General features: G+C 49.2%; 1 pseudogene; it reads right to left on the bottom strand.

Moving 5' to 3' along the window:
* Positions 1-222: 222 nt before the first annotated feature.
* Positions 223-25,060, bottom strand: LOC132479633 (zinc finger protein 541-like; annotated as a pseudogene).
* Positions 25,061-25,320: the final 260 nt, after the last annotated feature.

Here is a 25,320-nt window from a genome sequence, read left to right as displayed (position 1 = left end):
CTGTTTCTGCTTCCTCTTCTTTTCCTGGCAAATGGGATTCCAGTTTGGATCGGGTGACAAGAAATTTGAGGGAACACACTGGTTCTCCCCAGTCCTGGAACTGGGGAGAACCAGGGGGGAACACAACTTACGCTTTTGCCCTGGAGACAAATCTTGAGGGTCCGGGATAACGGTGGCCACTTCCCTTTCCACTGCCACGGATCAGTTTAGAAAGAGCACGGGCTACAGTTCTGGCCGAGGAGACGTAAGGGGCGTTCTGTTGGGCGCTGCTACAAGCTTTCTTCACTTTTAAAAAGGGCAACAAGGAAGGGAGGGAGCTGCTCTCTGCCCTGCACCCTCCGAAGGTTTGGGTGCTCCGCGTACAAGAGGGGATTCTTGCTGCTGCTGCGGCAGCCGACTTGCAGACGCTGGCCACTGCTGGCAGGCCTTGACTTCACCGTGGAGCCACTGGCACCACCACGTGTCCTGAGAGCTTAAACCTACGCCGACTCCTCTGTTATTACGGCCCAAAGCATACGCACTATAGATATCTAAACTCACCTTTTTGCTGCTTTATCACTCCTACCTTCCCGCTCCTAAAATGTAAGCTCTGTGAGGGGAGGGGCCTGTCCCTCCATCACTATGTCCCCATCACGTGGACTGGGCATTGTCTGGCACAGCTACAGCAGGTGCTTGATGAATGCTGGCTGCATTCATGCATGAGGGTCCTCCAGGGCAGGGACTCAGTCACTGTGGCTTCTGGGAGCGGCAGGGGCTCAAAAGCCTTCGCTGGATCAACAGGCAGGGAAGCCAGAAGACAGCTTCTTAAGAAACAAATTTAATACTATATACAAGGGAAAACGTACAGAAACAACAAAGGAGACGCAACGGGGCTGGAGGTGCCCATCCCAACTAGCTGCCCACGCAGAGGGCCGATGCCAGCCCCTAGCTCGCCCTCCTCCTCCTACAGTTGGAAGGGCTCCACGGGCCACCTTGCCCTGGCGGTGGGATCCACGTGGTCCTGAAGCCGGTGCCACTTCATGTGGGCATTCCGACCCTTGATCTTGCCAAACACCCTGAGGAGGCACCAGAGGACACAGGGGTCAGAGCAGGGGGAGGCGGGTAGCCCTGAGGGGGGCACCCCAGAGGGCTGAGGGCAGGCAGTGTGGGAGCATCCAGGGAAAGGGCGGTACCTCTCACACTCCCGGCAGGGAAAGAAGCCCTGGCCCTTGCTGCTCCCCGGCAGCTCAGGGGTCCGCTTCGAGCCGGTGTTTGGGCTGGAGTTGGGGATGGACTCCCTCCTGTAACTCTCAGTAGTCCTCGGTAATTCGGGGGTTGGACGGTGGCTGGGTTTCCTCCGAGGGCTACGAGTGACCTGCACAGGGGGCAGAGGTGATGAAAGGGTGCTGACCGCCCCGCCGCCCTTCTAAGGGAGAAGCAGGTGTCCAGAGCATCCAGACGTCGCGGGGTGCACCCCCCCACCGCCAGCCAGCTTGGATGGGCACCGGGCATCCAGATCCGTGCTGAACTCCTGAAGCCCTATCCCGAGACCCTCTACCTTCGCTTCTGTCCTGTCTGCTTCACCCAGCTCTCTCTTGACCCTCTTTTCCGGCACTGGGGCTCGGCCGCAGTCAAACTTGTTCATTTTCTTCTGCATGTAGTAGAACTCGACACACTGGGCTACTGTTTTTGTCTGGACCTAGTGGAGGAAGACAGAAACCAGCTAAGGACAGTGCCTCAGGAGTAGCAGTGAGTATGGCCTTGACGCCCTAAATCCCCTCCCCATGGGGCCAGCCGCCACTTTTTGAAAGCCCTCCTGAAACGTTTCTCCCCTACGGCTTGGTATGCTCCACTGCTACGGGGGACAGAGAATCACAAAGTCCTCCTGGGGATGAAGGAGTTCAGAGAGAAGCCACCAGAGTCAACACCATCTAAGCTCTGCACACTCTGAGCAACAAGGCTGGCCCAAGAAGGCTTCTCTCCAGGAAAACGCACACACGGTACACACGAGGACGCTCACTGTGACATCATGTGGAGCCACATGTCTACCGACTGGGACTAATTAAACCAGAGTGTCCTTACGTGGTGGATACCTCATAGCCTTATGTGACAGCTAGGCAGAGCCCTCCAAAAAACTGAAGAGGAAGGAATACTTCCCAACTCAGTCCGTAAGTTCAACATTTCTCTGATACCAAAGCCAGACAAAGATATTACAAGGAAAGAAGCCTACAGACCAATGTCCCTCATGAACATAGATGAAAATTTTTAAACAAAACTTTAACGAACAGAATCGAACAATATATATATGTGTATATATATATACGTGTATATATGTGTGTATATATATACATATATATGTGTGTATATATATATATATATATATATGTATGTATATATGTATATATATATATAAAGGACAATATACCATGACTACGTGGAGCTCATCCCAGAAACGTGAGGTTGGTTTAACAATCGAAAATCAATGTAATTCATCATATTAAACTTAAAAAAGAGAAATCATATGAGCATCTTGATAGGTGCAGAAAAAGCATTTGATACAATCCAATGTCCATTCCTGATGGAAACTCTCAGCACAATAGGAATAGAAGGAACTTCTCTTCAACCTGATAAATGAGACCTACAAAATCCCTACAGCTAACGGTGGAGTGGTTTCCCCTCAAATATCATGAACAACACAAGGATTTCCACTCTCACCACTTCTACTCAATACTGTACTGGTGGTTCTAGAGTGCAAAAAGGCAAGAAAAAAAGTAAAGGCATCCAGGTTGGAAAGGAAGAAAGAAAAGTGTCTTTATTTGCAGATGATGTGACTGTCTATGTAGAAAATTCAGTGGAATCCACAAAAAAGTTACCAAAACTAGTAAGTTAGTTTGGCAACATTTCAGAACACAAGATCCATATAAAAATCAATTTTATTTCTATACATACTAGCAACAAACCATTGGAAACTGAAATAAAAAAGAACTCTATAACATCATAAAAAACACAAGTACTGGGCTTCCCTGGTGGCGCAGTGGTTGAGAGTCCACCTGCCGATGCAAGGGACACGAGTTCGTGCAATGGTCCTGGAGGGATCCCACGTGCCATGGAGCGGTGGGGCCCGTGAGCCATGGCAGCTGGGCCTGCGCGTCCGGAGCCTGTGCTCCACGGCGGGAGAGGCCACAATGGTGAGAGGCCCGCATACCGCAAAAAAAAAAAAAAAAAAAACAGAAAAAAACCAAGCGCTTAGGAATAAATCTGACAAAAAGTATGCAACAACTGTACACTAAAAACTTCAAAACATTGCTGAAAAATTAAAGATTGAAATAGAGAGATATACCCTGTTCACGAGTCAGAAGACTCAATATTGTTAAGGTAACAACTCTCCCCAGTTGACGTAACGAGTCAAAAACAGTACCAATCAAGTTCCTAGCAGAAATTTTTATTTTGAAATTGTCAAGTTATTTCTAAAATTCATAGGGAATTAAAAAGGATGTAGAAGGGCCTCCCTGGTGGCGCAAGTGGTTGAGAGTCCGCCTGCCGATGCAGGGGATGCGGGTTCGTGCCCCGGTCTGGGAGGATCCCATATGCCGCGGAGCGGCTGGGCCCGTGAGCCATGGCCGCTGAGCCTGCGCGTCCGGAGCCTGCGCGTCCGGAGCCTGTGCTCCGCAACGGGGGAGGCCACAACAGTGAGAGGCCCGCATACCGCAAAAAAAAAAAAAAAAAAAAGGATGTAGAATACAAAAAATAACTTTGAAAAAGAATAACAAAGTTGAAGGACTAACATTTTCTAATTTCAAGACTTAGAATAAAGCTACAGTAATAAAGACAGTATGGGAATAGCTTAATAAAAGACAAACAGATCAATGGAACAGAATACAGGGTCCAGAAGTAGATGCATATATATATGGCCAACTGATATTTAACAAAGGTACAAAAGCAACTGAGTGGAGAAAGTATGGTCTTTCCAACAAAAGGTATTGGAATAAATATCCATATGCAAAAATGAACTCACCTCGCACCCCATACAAAAATAAACTTAAAATGGATCATAAATCTAGAAATAAAACCTAAAACTATAAAACCTCCAGAAGAAAACATAGGGGAAAATCTTTGTGACTTTGGGTTAGGCAAAGATTTCTTAGATACAACACGAAAAGCACAGTCTATAAAAGAGAAACTAGTAAGTTAGGCTTAAGCAAAATTTACAACTTTTCTTCAAAAGACACTGTTAGAAGACTGACAAATGGCATATTGGGAGAAAATATTTCCAAAGCATATATCTGGATAAAGGACTGGTGTTCAGAACAAAATAAGAACTCCTACAGCTCAATAAAAACACAGACACTCCAATAAAAACAGAGGCAAAAGATATGAACAGACAGCTCACCAGAGAAGGTGCACAGAGAGCAAAAAAACACAAAGATGCTCAGCATCATTAGTCATTAGGAAAATGGAGTCAGATGCGACTGTACACTCATTAGAATGGCTAAAATTAAAGAGACTTAGCATACCAAGTGTCGACGAGGGTGTGGAGCAACTGGACCTTTCATAACCTGCTGGTGGGAATGGGAAGTGGTAGAGCCACTTTGGAAAACAGTTTGGCAGTTTCTTAAAAAGTTAAACATACATCTACTATAAGTTACCCTCATTCCCCTCCTAGGTATTTATAATCCCAACTCCGTGTCCGCAAAAAAAAAAAAAAAAAAAAAAACCCAGTACATGTCCATACAAAGACTTGTATGTAAGTGTGCAGAGCAGCTTTATCTGTAGTCATCAGTAACTGGAAACCACCAACAGGTGGATGATTAAATGAACGGTGGTCCGTCCACACAGTGGTATACTCCTCAACAGTAAAGGGATGAACTATGGGTACACACGACAACATGGATGAATCTCAAAATCATTAGGTTGAGTGTAAGAAGCCAGACAAAGCAGATCACGTGCTGTATGATTATTCCATTTATATAAACCTCTAGAAAATGCAAACTAATTTAGAGTGACAGAAAGTAGACAAGAGTTGACTAGGGACCCGGGTGGCACGAAGGAAGGGTTGCAAAGGGGCAGGAGGGAACTTTTGGGGGTGAAGGATACTCTCATTATCTCGATCATCGTGGTGGTCTTACAAGTGTATAACTATGTCAAAAACATTAAATCTCACACTTCGATTATGTGCAATTTTGCGTACATCAAGTTAAAAAAAAGAGCAAACTAATCAGCAGGATATTAAGTATATGATGTCATCCTTTTTTGAGAAAGTGCATATAGGTGTGTAAAATCCGTATGGGCAATAAATACCTGTCAGGTTATCAAATCAGAAGTAGGATTGTGGGGAGGGGTCTGGAGGGCTTTATTTTGAACATGGGATTCATTTCTGTACCGTTTCAGGTTGTTCCAAGCAATGGCATTGTAGTTGTCAACTGTTCACAGCATGAGCAGAGTATCGCCCCTGAAAGGCCCTGCAGTTCTAGCGCCTCGGCCGTGTGAAGGAGCCTTGTCTACACCAGCCTGCCATGTTCGCCTTACCATCTTGTGTATCAAGTAGAAGTCCTTCTTGTAGGCACGGAACGCCTTCTTAAAGAGCCTCTTCTCCATGGAGGTCCAGATGTCCGAACCTATTGGAGAAACAGCCAAGAGGAGGAAGGATGTTTCTCCTTCTGGGACCACAGCCACGGCTGAAGTGCAGACTCCCCTCCTTTTTCAGGCCACCGAGCGCCACTTATATGCCAAGATTTCTGCTAAGCCCCTTACTTGCTTTATCTCACACAATCCTCACAAAAACCTTAGCAGGTAGGGGCGATTACCATCCCCACTTGACAGGTGCAGCAACTTGAGGCTTCCTCTGGTTAAGAGACTTGCCAAGGGCAGGCGTGGGCCCCTGGTTGCCTGACTCCAAGGCTGGAGTGCTCAACTGGGAAACCTGAGCCCACCCCAACCTGGCACCCCCCTTCTGGCCAGGAAGAGCCCACGAGGGAACCAGTGGAAAGGGGAAGGTTGGATCCAACTAGAGAACAGCACCCACTGAGTCCCCCAGAGAGGACGGGCCCTTCTGGGAGGGCAGGTGCAGGCCCCAAGAGAACTCCGGGAGGCACGTGCAGAGCTTGCCATGGAAAGTGACTGGCTCGCAGGGGCCTCAGCCAGGCCAAAACCACGCGGGCAGCCACGCTCGTTACCTGTGTAGTGATAGTTGGCGAGAGGGTGAGTCCGTGGCTTCTGGGGTCCTCTCAGTAACAGGGTCTCCAGGGCAACCTGGAACGAGAGGAGTGGTGGGCAACTCTCTGAGGGAGGGAAGGTGAGGTAGAGGCCCACCTTCATTCTTTCATCCAATCAGAAAATATGTGCAGCCCTCCCTAAAGCCACCCCTACCCCAGGGCGACTCAAAGTGTGGTCGGTCTGTGGACTGGCCACCAGCTGTGAACCACTTGGGACACATTGCCTACAGCACTAAGCGGACTGTTGAGTGCAGCTGACGTTACCTTTTTCATAGCAAGATTTACTTGATGACGAAACAGTGTGTGGACTTATTCTGGCACAAGCTCCTTATTTCTTCAGGGAGCAGCATTTGGAGTGGCACTGCCCCCGCCCTACCCCATGTTATGGTCCTCATAGCACTAATCATTATCTATCACTTGTAAAAAATGTATTTCATGTGTTCACTCTCCTAAAATGTAAGCCCTGCAAAGAGAGGGCATTTGTCTTGCTCAACAGCGTAACCCCGGTCAGGACTCGCTATGCAGTTTGCAGGACCCAGCGCAAAATGGAAACACGGGGCCCTGTGCTCAGAAACTATTAAGAATTTCAAGATGGTGGCAGCAGAGCATTAAACCAAGAATGGGCCCCTGAGCTGGCCCCAGCCTGATACCGTGACATCACCAGGTATCAGGAGGACCCAGTAAATGTGTGCTGATTACTCTGCTGAGCACCCACCACGTGCCAGCCACTGCCTCTCAGCTTGAGAAAAAGCACCATGTAGCCCTGACTCTTGGGTCTCCAACTCGGGTGACGTGACTTCCTCTCCCACTACACACAGTTGGACTTCTTCATTTTCTAAACTTCAGGATTGTGAGGAGGGTCCTTGGAGGAGGCAGAGGCATTTCTGTTGCATCTGAGGTTTGCATACACCATTTTTAATCCAAAAGTTAATGTTCAGTAAATAAACCAGATGAATGCAGGCCCTGAGTTGGTTCTGCTAGGCACCGCCTCCCCAGTGCCGCGCTGAGATGAGGTAACGCTGGAGGAACCCTGGTGCTCTGCTGTCACCCCAGAGCAATAACTGATTGAGCCCGTATGTGTGCATTTCCCCTACGTTCAAAAGGACACCACCAGTCCCAAAGCGACCAGGGAGAAGGGTGGGTGGCCAGCCTTTGGTTCTCGTGAGCTGCAAAGCCCCAAGTAGAAGGCACGTGTCTTGCGCCTAGAGCCCCTGGCCCTAAGAGACCAGGGAGCTTCCCACAGCTCCTCTGAGCCCCCGCCTCGCCTGCACCGCACCTGGATGTTGCCCTGGGCTTCATGCAGGCAGTGCAGAGCGAGCTCCAGGTTGGTGCCCCCGCCCGGCATCACGCTGGAGCAGGCCACGTTGCAGAGCTCGGTCACTGTTTCCAGCAGGCAGCCCGGCAGCGAGAAGGAGAGGAGACACAGAGGGTCAGCAAGTGCCAGAGAGGAAACCTCCCCAACAGCACAGATGGGGTGGGGGGCTCCTGTCACCATCTCCCTCACCTCTCTGTTACAAGCAGGCTGAGGGAAGGGAGTGACAAGGAGGATGGGCAGAAACCCTGCTCCTGGCACCTGCTCTGGATGGCCTGGCCAGCTACTGGGTGAGAGGAGAGGTGGGGCAAGGGACTGCAGCACAGCAAAGCAGTCCTGCGCTGAAGGCCAGCTCTGCCCACCCCACCCCCGCCTGGGGATCACTGCTTCTTGGTCAAGGTGAGAACTGGGAGGAGAAACCCCTTGGACATGGAGGAGGGCTCTCGGGAACCTGGCCCCAAAGTCTCAGTCACCCCTATCCTGCGTCTTCGGGTTGGTCATCACATCTCCCCATGGCTTCCAGACCAGAGTAGCTACATGCTCGTCACTTCCAGCCAGTGATCTGTCCTGGAGCTCTGGGATCTCAGCCTGAAACTGGCTCCCTATGTTGATGTGTCTGAAATGAGGCCACACACACGGACATAAAAGGCATAGGTGTGTGACCAAGATGGGAAATACAAGAGAGATGTGTGGTGAGCCCTGCTCAGCAGGGCTGTGGAACCCACCTTTTGGCCATCTCTCAGACACAGGGAGTGCTCATCAGCCCAGCAGACACGCCACTGGTATTCCAGAGACCTCTTGAGGGATACTTCCTTCCTTCCTCCAATTTGCTTTTTCGCCAGATTTCTGGCTTCAGGCGTTTGGGGTCTAGGACAGGGGAGGTATGTGCTGATACCTGGCATTCTTCTGTATCCAAGGGAACATCCAAGCTACAAAACAGTATCTCACTGCGCCATCACCAATTCTATCTAGAACCCCAGGGTGCTGGGCATTCTGTCTGCAGACATCCAACTATGGTATGTCTGGACAGAAGGAATATTGGGGAAACACCTGGAAAAATCCACCACTTCTCTCCTAGAGAGGTTCTGGGTCTAGACCTGACTTTCCCGCGATGAAGGCTCCCTTGGGAAAAACCGACACTGGAATGCAAGGAGGGTAAAAGCATCCCCACGTTGCAAGGACCCTCAGGTTCTAAGTCTGTTCCAACTCACGGTTCAGTGCTGATCTTGCTGTTGTCCTTCACCACACTGATGCCAAAAGAGCCGTCCATGTGATCTGGAAAACACCCAAAGAAGAGCCTCAAGGAGACTGGCTACAACTGACCCATGAGGCCCTTTTTGCCTGCCTTTCCAGAGCAGCTAAAAGCAGGCTCTTCAAGATTGCATGGTATACACACACTACTGTATATAAAATAGATCATCAACAAGGACCTACTGTATAGCACAGGGAACTATACTCAATGCTCTGTAATAACCTCTATGGGAAAAGAATCTAAAAAACAATAGATATGTGATTATGTATAACAAAATCACTTTGCTGTATACCTGAAACTAACACATTGTAAATCAACTCTAATCCAATATAAAATTGAAAATTGGAAAAAAAAGATTGCATGGTATGGAGTTTCCTCAAAAATTAAAAGTAGGACTACCATATCATGCAGCAAACCCACTTCTGGGTATTCATCCAAAAGAACTGCAGTCAAGACCTCAAAAAGATATCTGAACTCCCATGTTCACTCCAGCACCATTCATAATAGCCAAGATGTGGAAACAACCTAAATGTCCACTGACAGATGAGCACATAAAGGTAATGTGACATCAACATACAATGAAATACCATTTAGCCTTAAAAAGAAATTCTGCAATACGCAACAACATGGATGACCATTGAGGACATTATACTAAGTGACATAAGCCAGTCACAGAAAGAGAAATACTGCATGACTCCACTTATATAACGTATCTAAAGTAGTTGAATTCATATTGATAGAATCAAAGAGTGGAATAGGGGTTACCAGGGGTTGGGGCAGTGGGAAATGGGAGGTTACTAATCAATGGGCATAAAGTTTCAATTAATCAAGCTCTAGAAATCTGCTGTATAACATTGTACAGTTCAATAATAGTCAACAATACTGTATTGCACACTTAAATCTTTGTTAAAAGGGCAGATCACAGATTAACTGTTCACATCACAATAAAATAAAATAAAAAGATTGCATGGAAGTGGGATAAGACTTCTCAAAATGTAGAGTAAGGAACTCGGCAAAACAACAAATTTACTGACAAAAATCATTAAAAAAAAAAAAGAACAGTAAGCTAAAGTCTCTGCACGTTGTCCTAAAGGCATACAGCATTTTAAGAAATACTCATTCAAGAAAATCCACTAAATCTCGGGAAGAACAGTGAGAGTCTGTGGCACTGGAGCCATGGCCCACCCCCTTACCCACCTAGCCCCCAGCTCTTTGTAAAGGAAGCTCTACCCAGGTAGGTGCAGCCAAGGAGATGGGGGCTGCTTCTTCCCCTGGCTCCCATGCTTAAAGAATTAAAGCAAGATAAAATAAAAATTTGTCATCAAAGAGAAAATGCCATCAAGAGATGGAAATTAGTTTTTAAAAAGATACAAATGTGGACTTCCCTGGCGGTCCAGTGGTTAAGACTCCACGCTTCCACTGCAGGGGGCATGGGTGTGATCCCTAGTAGAGGAAGTAAGATCCTGCATGCTGTGCGATGCAGCCAAAAAAAAGAAGAACCAAATGGAAATAGTTCAGGGGTTAAAAAAGTACAATAACCAAAATAAGGCTCAACAGTAGATCTGAGCTGGCAGAAGAAACGATCAGCAAACCTGAAGACAGAACAATGGAGACTATGAAATCTGAAGAACAGAGAGAAAAAAATATAGGAAAGTGAAGAGAGCCTCAGAGAAATGTGAGATGTCATTACATGCAACAATATATATGTATTGGGAGTACCAGAAACAGGGGAGAAAGGGACAGAATATTTAAAGTATTAATGGCTGAAAATTTCCCAACGTTGATGAAAAACAATATGTATATCCAGCAAACTCTACAAACTCCAACAAAGATTAAACACAAAGAGCTCTACATCCAGACATAACATAGGCAAAATGTGGAAAGCAAAAATAAAGATAAGATCTTGAAAGCAAAAAGGGAAAAACAATTTGTTACATACAAGGGCACTACAGTAAAATTAACAGCTAACTTTTTAAGAGAAACGATGTAGGTTACAAGGCAATGGGATAATATATTCAAATTACTGAAAGTAAAAAAGTGTCAACCAAGTATCTTATATTCAGCAAATTATCTTGCAAAAATGAAGGTAAAATAAAGACACTCCCAGATAAATAAAAACTGAGGATACCTGTTGCTGGCAGACCTGCCTTACAAGAAATATTAAAGGTGAAATATTATTCAGCCCGCAAAAAGGAACAAAGTACTGATACATACTGCAACTTGGATGAAACCTAAAAACATCATGCTAACTAAAAGAAGGCATTCATAAAGGACCACATACTGTATGATTCCACTCATATGAAATATGCAGAATAGCCACATCGATAGAGACAAAGTAGATTAGTCGTTACCCACGGCTGGGGATGGGGAGGATGGAAAGGAGGGACTGCTAATAAGTACAGGGCTTCTTTTGGGGATGATGAAAATTTCTGAAAACTGATGGTAGTGATGGTTGCACAGCTCTGTGAATATACTAAAAACCAGTGAATTCTATACTTTAAAGGGATGAATTGTATGGTATGTGAATTATATATCCCTAATAAAAATAAATAGTAAAGAAAGTCCTTCAGATTGAAAGCAAATGACATCAGATGGTAACTTGAATCCAAACCAAAAAAAGAAAAAAAAAAGCGAAGCGCTAGTAAATATGGGTAACTATAAAAATCACTATGATTACATATTTCTTTTCTTTTTTTAATGGCCTTAAAAATAACTGCATAAAACAATATGTATTGTGGGCCTGTAACATATAGAAATATAATATATGTGACAGTAACTGCACAAGGAGCACAGCTGCATTGGAGTAAAGGAATATCACCTCAGACAGTAACTCAAATCCACAAGAATAAATGAAGAGATCAGAAATGGTAAATAAGAAGGTTAATATAACAACCTCTATAAATCATGCTTGCTTTCCTTTATCCTCTCAGTGTTTTTACACAAAATAAAATTATATAAAGCAATAAACATGACCAGTACGGTATTACTGGGTCTCTCACATATAATAGCAAAAGAGTTAGAAGGAATAGAGCTAGATAGGAGCAGTGTTTCTATATTTCACTGTTAATGAGTTATTACACATCCTAACAGATTCTGATAAGACATATATTTTAAGTCCTAGAGCATCCACTAAGAAATGACTAAGAAACATTGAAAAATTAATGGAATTAAAATGTCACACTAGAAAATACTCACTTAATACAAAAGAAAGCAGGAAAGGAGGAACAGAGGGAGAAAAAGACATGTAACGTATAGAAAATAAAAAGCAAAATGGCAGATGTAAATCCAACCATATCAATATAACATTAAACAAGAATGGATTAAACAAACCAATCAAAAGGCAGAGTTTGTAAGACTGGATAAAAAACACATGATCCACCTAATGGTGTCTAGAGGTAACATGCTTTATTTTCAAAGACACAAATAGGCTGAAAGTAAAAGAAGAGAAAAATATATACCAAGCAAACAACAACCAAAAAAGAGAATGGAGTGGCTATACTAATGTCAGGCACATTAGACTTTAAAACCAAAAATATGAGATAATGAGATAATGATAAAATTAGAGATAATGATAAAATTATTGTAATAATGACAAATGATGTCACAATCACATCCTAATGATAAAAGGTCAAGCCATGAGGAAGATGTGACAATTACAAACATATACACACCTACAAACAGACCCCCAAAATACACCAAGCAACAAACGACAGAACTGAAGGATGAAATAAACCATTAAAAAATAATAGTTGGAGATTTCAATACTTTCAACAGTGGATAGGGCAACTAGGCAGAAGATCAACAAGGAAATCGAAACTAACTAGACAAAACAGACAAAATACAGCATTCCACCAAACATCAGTAGAATACATTCTTCTCAAATTCACATGGAACATTCTTCAAGACAGACCGGATTCTAGCCCATATAACATGCCTCAATAAATTTTAAATTTTAAAATAAATTTAAGGGAATTCCCTGGCGGTCCAGTCATTAGGACTCCACGCTTCCGCTGCAGGGGGCATGGGTTCGACCCCTGGTGGGGGAACTAAGATCCTGCAAACCGCACAGCACAGCCAAAATAAATAAATAAATTAATTAAATTAATTAAATTGAAAAAGAAACAACGTATGTACTCTGACCAAAAGAGAATTAGATTACAAATCAATAAAAGGCAGCAATTTGGAAAATTCACAAATATGTGAAAATTAAGCAACACACTCTTTAACAGTCAGTGTATTAAACAGGAAGTGGAATGATAAATTAGAAAATACTTTAGCTGAATGAATATAAAAACACAACATAGGGCCTCCCTGGTGGCGCAGTGGTTGAGCGTCCGCCTGCCGATGCAGGGGATACGGGTTCGTGCCCCGGTCTGGAAGGATCCCATATGCCGCGGAGCGGCTGGGCCCGTGAGCCGTGGCCGCTGGGCCTGAGCATACGGAGCCTGCGCATCCGGGGCCTGTGCTCCGCAACGGGGCAGGCCGCAACAGTGAGAGGCCCGCATACCACAAAAAGAAAAAAAAAAAAAAAAAACAACACAACATACTAAAACTTACAAAATGTAGCTAAAGCAATGTTCAGAAGGAAATCTATAGCTGTAAAATATCTGTATTAAAAAAGAAGAAACATCTCAAATCATTTATGGTCAACTGACTTTCCACAAAGGTAGCAAGACAGGGCTTCCCTGGTGGCGCAGTGGTTGAGAGTCTGCCTGCCGATGCAGGGGACATGGGTTCGTGCCCCGGTCTGGGAAGATTTCACATGCCGCGGAGCGGCTGGGCCCGTGAGCCATGGCTGCTGAGCCTGAGTATCCGGAGCCTGTGCTCCACAACGGGTGAGGCCACAAACAGTGAGAGGCCCACGTACCACAAAACAAACAAACAAACAAACACCTCACAATGAGCTACCGCTTCACACCCACTAGGATGGGTGTAATAAAAAAGACAGCTAAGAAGTGTGAGCAAGGATGTGGAGAAACTGCAACTTTCATACAATGCTGGTGGAAATTTAATATGACCCGGCCATTTTGCAAAGCAGTCTGGCAGTTCCTTAAATGGTTAGACATAGTTACCCTTTGACCCAGCAATTCCACTCTGAGTTATATACCCAAGAGAAATGAGGACTTATGTCCAACAAAAACTTACACATAAATGTTCTTAACAGCACTGTTTGCAACAGCCAAAGGACACAAACAACCCAAATGCTCGTCAACTGATGAATGGATAAATAAAATGTTGTCTATCCAGAGAATTCAATATCATTCATCCATAAAAAGAAATGAAGCACTGATGCATACTACAACATGAACCTTGACAACATTATTCTAAGTGAACAAACTAGACACAGAATGTCACGTATTTGATGATTCCAATTACATGAAATGTCCAGAATAGGGAGACCCGTAGAAAAAGTAGGTTGGTAGACTGGTGGTTGCCCAGGGCTGAGGAGTTGGGGGCTACAGGGCCTGTGTGTCACCGCTCGTGGATATAATCTTCTGGGGTGATGAAAATGCTCTAGAATTAGATTGTGGGATGGGTGTACAATCCTAAGAATACACTAAAAAATCACTGTACGCTTTAAATGGGTGATTCATATGGCATGTGAATTATACCTCAATAAAGCTGTTTAAACAATTACTCGAAAGGGCAGGCAGAAGGGTGCTTAGGCTAAATGGCGTCTATTTTCTTTCTGGCTACAAAGTCATAAGCACCTAGAAGGCTGCTGGTCCCAGATGGTCCTGGGATAGTTCTGAACAGCAACGGGACCCCCAGAGCAGACCCAGGCGTAGGCCAGAGAGAATGGCTGGACCAAATTCTACAGGGGGCGGGGGTCTGGCCCCCCGCAGGCCCATCATGGGGCGATCAAGCTCACTCACCAAGCATGGCGCTGATGAGCCTGTCGGGACGGGCCCGGGCAGATGTGGAACAGAGAGTGTTGAAATACAGCCCAGAGCCCTCCCGGATGGGGCTGAGCATCGGGGGCGGTGTGTAGGGAGGTCACTGGGACAGTCCCTTCAGGAGGTGGTCCATCAGGAACACGGGCGAGCGCAGGCAGCTCTGGCGGCATCCTCCCGGGCCCGGCTCCCCAGACATGGAGGGCGGAGGAGGGATGAGCAGTGCCTTGGGCCGTGGGAGCTTCTTCCGCTTCCTGTGTTGGCTGCTCTCCTTGCTGTCTCTCTCTTCCCCGTCCTTCTCCTGTCCCTGGAGAAGAAGAGACTTCAGAACCACGGGGGTCACCTGAGGCCACCGGCCCCAAAGCTCAGACCTCAAGATGGCCTGAGAGTGGGAAAGGGTACTGACCAGCCAAATGCACACCCAGCATGGCCATGCCCAGAGTCCTCAGCGCAGGAAGCCGGGCAGGGCCACCACGCCTGAGCCAGACTCCAGACCCTAAGCCGGGCGACATTTGACGCTGGGGCCTTCTCAGGCACCCACCCCCACCCCAAGGAGAGGCCCTCACTCAGACCATTTTGGAAACTCATATCCGTTGTTAAAGTGACTGGCACTTAAAGTGTGGGGGCCAGACGGATGCAACAGCATGACAAAAGGAAAACCTGTTGCCCTCAAAATGACAGCAGCTCCTGGGAGACAAACAGTGGGCTCCATGCACCCCGTACCCGAGTCCAGCATGGACTTCTCCAGGTGGGGTCTTCCAGCACAGGCTGAAGAGACGACGGCTTGAGCTTGCTACACTCTCTCTTACCTCCACGCAATCTCCCCTCCTCTCTGCCCATCTTACCCCTCCTCATCCTCCGGCTCTCAGCTGCAACGCCCCCTTCCTCAGGCAGGGTCTCTGGTGCCCTCGGGGCTCCCACAGCTCCCTCTCCCAGCCCGGCCCGTTCTGGGTCGTCAGTGTCCGGGGATGGGTCTATCTACTCCGCTGGGCTGGGAGCCCCAGGAGACGGGGGCAGGCCTGTTGTGGTCGCTGCAGTGTCCCCAGCCCTGCCCAGCACAGGGCCAGACACAAAGGAAGTTCACTGGAGGTTGAATGGATGAATGAACACGCAAATCAAGCTCTTCTGGAGTCAGGATTTGGGGGCTTTTCTCACAGCTCCCACTGGCAGCTGGAAAGCAGCTGGAAGGAAGTGCACCCACCTTGCTCCCCAGGGGATGGTTCGCTGGAGCCACTGGCACCGAAACAGGGACCACCAAAGGGGCGGCAGTCATGTTGTCCAAGGACTTCCTGCCTCCCGGGGAACTCTGCCTGTGCCCTTCTGGCCTCAGCACCTGTCTTTGTGGCTTGCAAAACTCCATGCCACACACCTACACACAGAGAAGAGCCAGCCCTTTAAGAGACACAGTACGTAGGGAGCAAGGGGCCCCTCCAGAGCAGCACAGCCCTGACTCCCGGCCCCCAGCCAGGCTCCCTGCAGGAGGACGGCTCCATCCTGAGATGAATGGCAGCTTCGCGCCCCTTCACCTGCGGCTCCTGCTTCCCTCGAGGTGACGGCCACTGGTCGCTGTGAAAACACATGTGGCTGCTCAGCCCTCTCTCTGTATAAAACATCTGGCTGCAATTCTTGCAGACGTAAGTGCTCCTTGGCTCTGCCCAGTCTGTGGGACCACCACTGTGCTGGTTCCTGTGGGGAAGAAAGGGAGAATGGGACTCTGTCCCCAAACACTAATCCTCTGACAGACAGCTTTGGACGAACCCTAAAGAAATGGACATGATGCCCCCGATTCTCCGTGGCCTGGTGCTCACCCCTTCAGGAGTGAAGCATCCAGAGCTCGCTCACCCAGGGCCAGCACATCAAAGCCACCAGAGTTCTCCCGAGGGGCTTCGGAACTTACCAGCCACCCGCCATGTTCTCCTCCTTCATCGGGTGGGGGAGCCGGTAGATATTTCCACCCTGAAGACGAAAATACATCTGAGCCAACATATCAGAAATGAGATGCAAGAGTGAAAACTATAAGACTTGGAAGAAAACACAGGTATAATTCTTGGTGACCCTGGAGTAAGCAGTGGTTTCTTGGATGACTCCAAAACCAAACAAAAGACAGACGTATTGGACTTCATCAAAACTTACAACTTCTGTGCTTCAAAGGACATCATCAAGAAGTGAAAAGACAGACTAAGAGAAAAAAGTTGAAAATCATGTATCTCATAAGGGACTATGTATATTTCTGTATCAGTGATACATAATGAACTCTCACAGCTCAAAAATAAAATCACAACCCAATTTAAAAATGGGCAAAGGGTCTGAATAGACACTTACCCAAAGAGGATATACAAATGGCCATTAAAAGATGCTCAGGGGCCTCCCTGGTGGCGCAAGTGGTTGAGAGTCCGCCTGCCGATGCAGGGGATACGGGTTCGTGCCCCGGTCTGGGAGGATCCCATATGCCGCGGAGCGGCTGGGCCCGTGAGCCATGGCCGCTGAGCCTGCGCGTCCGGAGCCTGTGCTCCGCAGCGGGGGAGGCCACAACAGTGAGAGGCCCGCATACCGAAAAAAAAAGAAAAAAAAAAAAAGATGCTCAGGATTATTAGCCATCAGGGAAATGCAAATTAAACTATAATGAGATTATCATTTCCCACCCACTAAGGTGAACCAACTGGACAAGAACAAGTGTTGGTGAGGATGCAGAGAAACTGCAGGCCTCATACACTCTGGGTAGGGATATAAAACAGCACAGCTTTTTGGGAAAGTCTGGCACTTCCTCCAATAGAATTACCCTAGAGCCCAGCAATTCCCCTCCAAGGTATTTCCCAAGAGAAATGAAAACATATGTCTAAACAATAATCTGTACACAAATGTTCAGAGCACCGTTATCACAATGGCCAAGAAGGGAAAACAACCCAAATATCTATCATCTGATGAATGGATAAATAAAATATGGTGTTTCCATACAATGCACAAGTTACCAGCGATAAAAAGGAGTGAAGTTCTGACCCGTGCTACAGCACAGAGGAACTCTGAGAACATCAGGTTAAGTGAAAGAAGCAAAAGACACAAAAGGCCACGCAGCGTTAGGATTCCCGTCACATGAAGTGTCCAGAATAGGCAAATCCATGGAGACAGAAAGTAGATGCATGGTTGCCAGGGGCTGGGAGGGATGGAGAGATTGCGGGTGACAACCAACGGTGTGGGGTTTCTTTTTGCGGTGATGAAAGTGTATTGGCAAAGAGTGGCGATGCGAGCACGACCTCGTAAACAAACTAAAAACTACTGGATGGTGCACTTCAAGATGGCCAATTAGATGGCACGTGAATATTAAAGCTGTGGAAAAAAAAAAAAGAGGAGGAGGTAGCTGTGGTGCGACAGGAAGGATGCTGGACCTCGGAACATCACGAAGAGACGTGGCCAAGCTCTCTGCGCCCAGGACCTCGTGGGCACGATGTGGGAGGACCCAAGCTGCTCCAAAAGGGCGGACCAGTGCCAGGCCTGCAGTAGGGGCCAAGTCGGACTTGTGGACCTGTGATTCACAACCAGAATAGACACAGCATTTCACGTACAAATATCAAGGGTAAAGGAGCTCTGCCTTTACATTCTCTGAAGAAGTGAAGGAGGCAAATCCAAAAGGAAGTGAGAGGCAGAAAGAAAGCAAATAGAAAAAGCTTAGTGAAGAAACATGATGCAAAGTGTCTCTGACAACTCTAAAGCCCTGTTCTGTTGTGTGTGTGTGTGTTGCAGGGTGGAGGGTGATGGGAGGAACCATCCCTTCTCTGGAACTTCATTCGCCCCTCTGTAAACAAACTGCATCTGAGGATTTGCTGAGGTTAAATACAGTGCCTGGACAAGTCAGAAACACGGACACAGGTAAGGACGAGACTCTGCCCCCCGCATGGTCAGGTCCCGTGAGAGGGCCCTGGTACCTGGATCCTGTTGAGTATCATCAGCTTGGACTTGGAGTCCCAGTGGGGATCCGCTGGAGGCCCGGCCAACGACGAGAAGGAGGCCGTGGCTACCTGGCTTGGAGAAGCTGCACAGCAAATATCCATTTTCACTTTCTCCTTCCGGAAGTGCTGGACCCCGGAGTTGCCAGAGAAGAGCCTGTAGCCTCCGCCCCAGGAGCAGGCCGGGCCCTCTCCACCTTTTGTGGCCCCGGAAGCCGTGCCATTCTCAGCCTGGGCCTGCTTCCCTGGGAGGTGGGCTCTGGATGGCTCCTCCCCTCCTAACTGGGTCTGATGCAGGCCCCGAGGGAGAAGATGTCCCTAGGTCCAAGGTCCCTTTCGAGGATCGCAACTGCTTGGCCAGAGAGGAGATGTCTGGGTTTCCAGGAGGGTCCAGGGACGCCGCCGTGGGGGCAGGTGGAGCAGCAGCCACTTTTGGTCTTCCCTTTGGGTCCTGGCTCACGCTGCTGGGGGAGGGCTCTGTGGGTAAAGCGGGTGTGGATTTTCTCCTGCGGGCTAGGGATCCCTCTGGATCAGGGTTCACGGGGCCAGCATGGAGAGAGTCAACAGTGGGTGCCACAGGTGGGGGTTGCTGTGGCCACGGCCCCTGCAGTGACTTCAGGGCAACTTGCTTGCCGTCGGGTGTGGGAAGCTGGGAGGAGGCGGCGGCCACCTGGGTGTGGGAGAAGATCCGCTGGGACTTGGTGATCATCTGGAACACCTGCATCTGCTCGTGGCTCACCAGAGACTCCTGAGCCTTCAGGACCAGCTGCTGGAAGAGCGGTGTGGCATCCGACGGGAGGCCGCTGGACTTCTGGCCGTCCTGGGGGCCAGGCTCACCAGGGTTCTGCCACGAGGAGGAGTCGCAGTCGCACTTGCTCTTCTTGGAAGCCCAGGAGTCGTCTTCCCCGCTGGTGCTGACATATCTGGGGTCGCCCGAGGCCTCCCCCTGGGCCTTCAGGAGCGTGGGAGGGAAAGACGGCGTGTCCTCCAGACCGGTGCACTGGCTGGGTGAGGGCTCCCCAGCAGGGGAGTCGCTGCTGAGCCCGGGGCCCGGCTCGGAGCCCTCCCGGGACGGCACTGCAGAGGGCTTGTGGACGACAAACATACTGTTTCCTTTGCTCTTAGGGCAGCCCGACAGGTTTCAGAGCCACTGGAAACTGTGGCTTGATGGCTGGGAACTGGCGGGGACAGTCTGGCCATGGAACAGAGGCAGGCAGGCGGGCAGGGAGCGCCCTCGGGCCAGCCCTCCAGGGATGATGGGGGCTGGAGCAGCGGCAGCTCCGGCTCGGCTGGGTCGGGGCCGCTGTTCTCCGCTGCCCGTGAGTGGACGGCTGTGAACACGTCCGTGCCCGGCTCCTTCCGTGGGGGCCGGGGATCCTCGGGAACACCTCAGTGCCCAGGGCTCCTGGGGCCGCCGGGGTGCTGGCTGGGCCGCAGGAGGAGGACCCTGATGAGGGCAGGGAGGAGGAACAGGCCGTGATCCTCCCTTCGCCGCTGTCTGAAGGCCCTCCCAGGGCTGGCCCGGGAGAAGGGATCTTCTGGCAGATGATGCTGCTCACGATACAGCGCAGGAGGTCTCGGTTGGACAAGAGGGAGATGGGGGATGGGGCTTCCGGGGGCACCAGGGACCACAGGCTCGCGGGTGCGGGCTGGCAGGCCACCTCGTGCACACGGGGTGAGTTCCCGCAGGGCTCCTCCTCCGGAGGGGCCTCCTTGAGGATGCACAGGCCGTGCTGGACCTCGTAGTGCTGGCGCACGGAGCGGTAGTCGCTGTAGCTCTTGCTGCAGCCCTGCTCAATGCACACAAAGGGCTTGGACTTCTGGTGGGTGAGCGTGTGCCCAGTCCTGGAATAACATGAGGAGAAAGTTAGTGGGTGTCTCGGCGTGGGTCACCCACTGCAGGAACCCAGGCGTGTCCCCAGGGGGCAGCAGCATCGCAACTCAGAAACTGTGCTCAGACCCTATGAGGAAAGACCCCTGCTACGGCCAAAGCCCTCTGGAAGGGGGAGCTCTTGCCCTCACCCCTAAGCAAACCCCTAATCTGAGATTAAAAACATCAGTGGGAGTCAAGTCAGAGTTCCCCAAAGTGGGTTCCTAAGGAACACCAGGCTCCAGAGTTGCTCCCTGAGGACTTGGGCTCAGCTGGCAAATAAGTTTGGGAAAAACACTCTTTACTTCTTGGAGGTTCCTAGGAGCAAACTGAAAAGCCACAGAGCAGATAAAGAGAGATCTGTTGAACTTTCCATGTCTCTCAAACTTATTTGCCCACAAAACCATGTTTTTAAAATAGACCCTTTTAGCATCCCCGAGAAGCAGAGAACCAGAGTTCTGAGAACAAACTTAAGGAAACGCTAACTTGGGGATGATCCTTCCTTGAACAAAGGAGTCTTTGCCTTCCCACAGGAGTCCTCTAGACAGCGACCTGGGAGCCCCACAGCAACAACAACAAAAAGCCAAATGCGCCTATAATGTCTGCAAATATAAAAGAATGCAAGTATGTAGTATATTTACATCATACGTATACCTGCATTAATATATTATAAATATAAACAAATGGGTAAATCACCCTCTGGGTTCCCAACAATCCTACCCCGGATGGTTCTAATCAATTGGACCCAGTAAATAATGAAACCCTTTCCCAAACGTGGACCCTTGGCCTCCATCTGAGGGAAGCAGCAGAGAGGGCATCCGGAGACCCACTTTCTAGCCCTAACTGTTACCAGCTTGTGACAGGAGTAAATCATTTCCCATCCTTAATGGCGAGAGGGGAGAGGATACAATGAAAGCGGGATTCATCGAAGCCTCAGTAAAGGCTGGGCGAGCTGTAAACATGCAAGGGATCGTCCTCTCCCACTTACGAGTCTCTCAGTTTGAAAGTCTGTCTCTTCTCCCTCGGCAGCAAGAAAAGCTTATCATTTCTAAGACATGAAGAACAAACGGAATTCTGCTCCTCTTACACTGAGCTTGCTTTTTGTTTTTGTTTTTGTTTTTGCGGTATGTGGGCCTCTCACTGTTGTGGCCTCTCCCGTTGCGGAGCACAGGCTCCGGACGCGCAGGCCCAGCGGCCATGGCCCACGGGCCCAGCCGCTCCGCGGCATATGGGATCCTCCCAGACCGGGGCACGAACCCGTATCCCCTGCATCGGCAGGCGGACTCTCAACCACTTGCGCCACCAGGGAGGCCCTGAGCTTGCTTTTTAAAGTCAAATTTTGAAAAAAAAATCGAGTTAATAAAAGGGGGAATTGAAACAGGAAAAAAGAGAGTGAACACTGCATTGCCATGTTCTAGAAACAGGCATTTCAGAACCCCTCACGCCCTGGTGTTATCCCAACATATATTCCTCATGGAGTGCATATCTGTTCTGCTCAGACACCTACCAGGGACTCTGAAACTTTCTCTACACAGTTAGCCCAACTCCCTCCATGACAAAATTGCCTCTGGAGTGTGTTTTTAAAGCACATGGGTCCTGTCTGCAAATCGCAGCGGCGCTCTCCTCACTGGAGTGAATCTGGAGGCTGGGGAGGGCGGGCTGTCCGGGGCAGTGTAGGCCCTGCCCCCCCCCCCAAACACTGGCTGTGGGAGGAGCACAGGTCGCACACACCTGGGACACCCGACGGTGCGGGGCGGTGCAGGTGGATGGGAGGGGATGCAAACGAACCGGGAACACGCCCAGCCCCCAGCAGCCCCCTGAACAGACATCCCGACCAGACTCCTACATACAGGTGGTCCTGACGCTTAAAGGCCTTGCTGAAGGTTTTGCACACGTGTCTCCTCTCCTGGCTGTGCGTCAGGTAGTGCTTGCTGAGAGGACTGGCGCTGCTGAACACCTTCCCGCAGAGGCTGCGGTCCAGGAGTGGGTTCTGAGGGGACCTGTGCTGCCGCTTTCCTCTCCTTGTGCTCCCAGACGTGGCCCTGCCTCCTTCGTTAGCCTCTTTGGGCACCTTGAGCACGCCTAGCCCCAGGTCTAGACAGAGGGAGAAAGCACAGGTTATGACATCCGGGGACATCGGAGCCCGGGCCGAAGCACTCTACCACCCTCAGACCAACTTCAGCAGCTGAGTCCAACTCAGGGAGTTGGCCGAGAACCCCAACTTCAGCAGCTTCACTCGCAGAGAAGACCAGGCTTAGCACCAGGTGAGGGGGAGAAGGGACCCTGGTCAAGCCACACCTCCAGGGCGGCACCCAATCTTGAAGCCACACTTGGGGGGTAAGGGAGGGGACAGCAACAGTCTGAGAGCTTCCAGGACAGAGTGACTCGACAGGCAGGACTTCATGACGGTAACATCAACAGCACGCTTGCAAGTGCAATCCAGAAATGCACAATGCAAAATCTTAGAAAAGTTTAAGTCCTTTCTCCCAGCCAATTCCACTCTGGTTTTTTAATTAAGGAAATTAAGGCCGATCTGTACAAATTAACGGAGATCTTGCAGTGAACTGCAAGCGAGTTAACTGCAGCATTGTTTTTCCTGGTGAAATGTGAGAAACCACCTAATAACTGACACGAGGGCAGGTGGGTGACTGCATTCTGGTCTCAATGGTCTATGGCGCAGGCATTTCAGATACAACTGTAGGAGAATATCCATTGACGTGAAAGGATGTTCATGCTGTACCACTAAGTGCCGTGCCACTAACAAGAGGATTGATGAAAAACGGAATGACCTAGTCTTTAAAAGGGAAAAATAAATTTGAATAGAAACAAACAGAATGGGATTGATTGGTAGCATCATGGATCAACTTAATTTTCCTTTCCCTATATATCTGAATTTTCCATGTTTCTCTACTCCTTGGGTAAATGAGTAGTTTTTTTTTATAATTTCATTTTTGATTTTTTTTCTTTGACCCATGAGTTATTTTAGAAGAGTGTTCTTTAGTTTCCAAATACTTGAAGACTTTTTTCTCTTATTTCTTTTACTTATTTATTTATTTTTGGCTGCATTGGGTCTTCATTGCTGTGCATGGGCTTTCTCTAGTTGCGGCGAGTGGGGGCTACTCTTCGTTGCAGTGCGCGGGCTTCTCGTTGCAGTGGCTTCTCTTGTTGCAGAGCATGGGCTCTAGGCGTGCGGGCTTCAGTAGTTGTGGCTTGCGGGCGCTAGAGCGCAGGCTCACTAGTGGCGCATGGGCTTAGTTGCTCCGCGGCATGTGGGATCTTCCCGGACCAGGGCTCGAACCCGTGTCCCCTGCATTGGCAGGCAATTCTTAACCACTGTGCCACCAGGTTTTGATCCATCGCCTGGTCAAGTATCAGTGGGTTTTCCATGCCCTTGGCATAATTATTACTTGTGGAATATTTGCTCTCAAATGCATGTATAGATTACACACTCGTGTCCTGGATTGCCATCCCGGAAAGCATTTAAGAAACATCAGGTTCGGGACTTCCTTGGTGGTGCAGTGGTTGGGAGTCTGCCTGCCGATGCAGGGCCCTGGTCTGGGAAGATCCCACATGTCGCAGAGCAACTAGGCCCGTGAGCCACAACTACGGAGCCTGGGCGTCTGGAGCTTGTGCTCCGCAACGAGAGGCCGTGACGGTGAGAGGTCCGCGCACCGCGATGAAGAGTGGCCCCCGCTCGGCGCAACTAGAGAAAGGCCTCGCAGAGAAACGAAGACCCAACACAGCAAAAAAAAAAAAAAGTTAAAGGGCATTAACAACAAACCAACCAACCAGATATATGGGGGTAGGCGTTTTCCATCCCAGTTACAGAATGAGAAAACTGAGACTCAAACAGGGAAAATGACTTGCCCAAGGTGGCAAAGAAGGAAGAAGAGCTAGGCTGTAAATTCTGGTTCATCTGATGCCACAGTCCTTTCCCCAACCACAGTGCCCGCACCGCTTCCAACTCAACTTCCTCCTCTGCTCCTCCTCCCTCCCCGTTTTGCCAGATGTACTGAGCTGCAACCTGGCCCTTCTGTGAAGCCTCCTGACACCACCGTTTGCCCTGCTCCCCTAGCCAGTCCCTCCGAAGGCAGCACACAGTTACAGACACAATCACGCCTTTAAGCCATCAATCCTCTGAGGTGTCCCTCTTCCTCATCTCAGTTAACAGCATCTACTCAGTTGCTCAAACCCCAACCTGCCCTGCCAACCTCCAACTGTCCTTTTCTTACCAGCTCTCCCTGTGACGTGAGACCCATCAGCAAGTCTGAATCTACTTCGAACATGATCTCTAATCCTTGCGCTTCTGGCCTCTTCACTGCTACTCCAGCCCAGGCCACCATCTCCGCTGAGAGCCTTCCAGCTACTCTCCAGGATTCCCGTCTTGCCGCCCACGGCACCCTCACAGCAGCTAGAGCTTTGCACAGCCTCCCCTGGTTCCCGTGGCAGAGTCTGTGCTTTGCCGCACCGTGGCCTGGAAGTGGGTCTCAGCCTCAGCAGCCTCCTCAGTGTGGCTTCCCACCCCCGCGCCATCCACCTGCCAGCGTCTGCCACTCCCTGTCACTCCCTCGGACTTGGCCCCCTGCTGTACTTTCCTCATGTCGCTTTGTGGTGGACACAAGGTCTGACTCCCCAGTGGCTGTTTCTGCTTCCTCTTCTTTTCCTGGCAAATGGGATTCCAGTTTGGATCGGGTGACAAGAAATTTGAGGGAACACACTGGTTCTCCCCAGTCCTGGAACTGGGGAGAACCAGGGGGGAACACAACTTACGCTTTTGCCCTGGAGACAAATCTTGAGGGTCCGGGATAACGGTGGCCACTTCCCTTTCCACTGCCACGGATCAGTTTAGAAAGAGCACGG

Source organism: Mesoplodon densirostris, chromosome 19 (assembly GCF_025265405.1).
Source record: "Mesoplodon densirostris isolate mMesDen1 chromosome 19, mMesDen1 primary haplotype, whole genome shotgun sequence".
Lineage (NCBI taxonomy): Eukaryota > Metazoa > Chordata > Mammalia > Artiodactyla > Ziphiidae > Mesoplodon > Mesoplodon densirostris.
The sequence above is the reverse complement of the archived record's forward strand: the minus strand, read 5'-3'. Positions and strand labels throughout refer to the sequence as shown.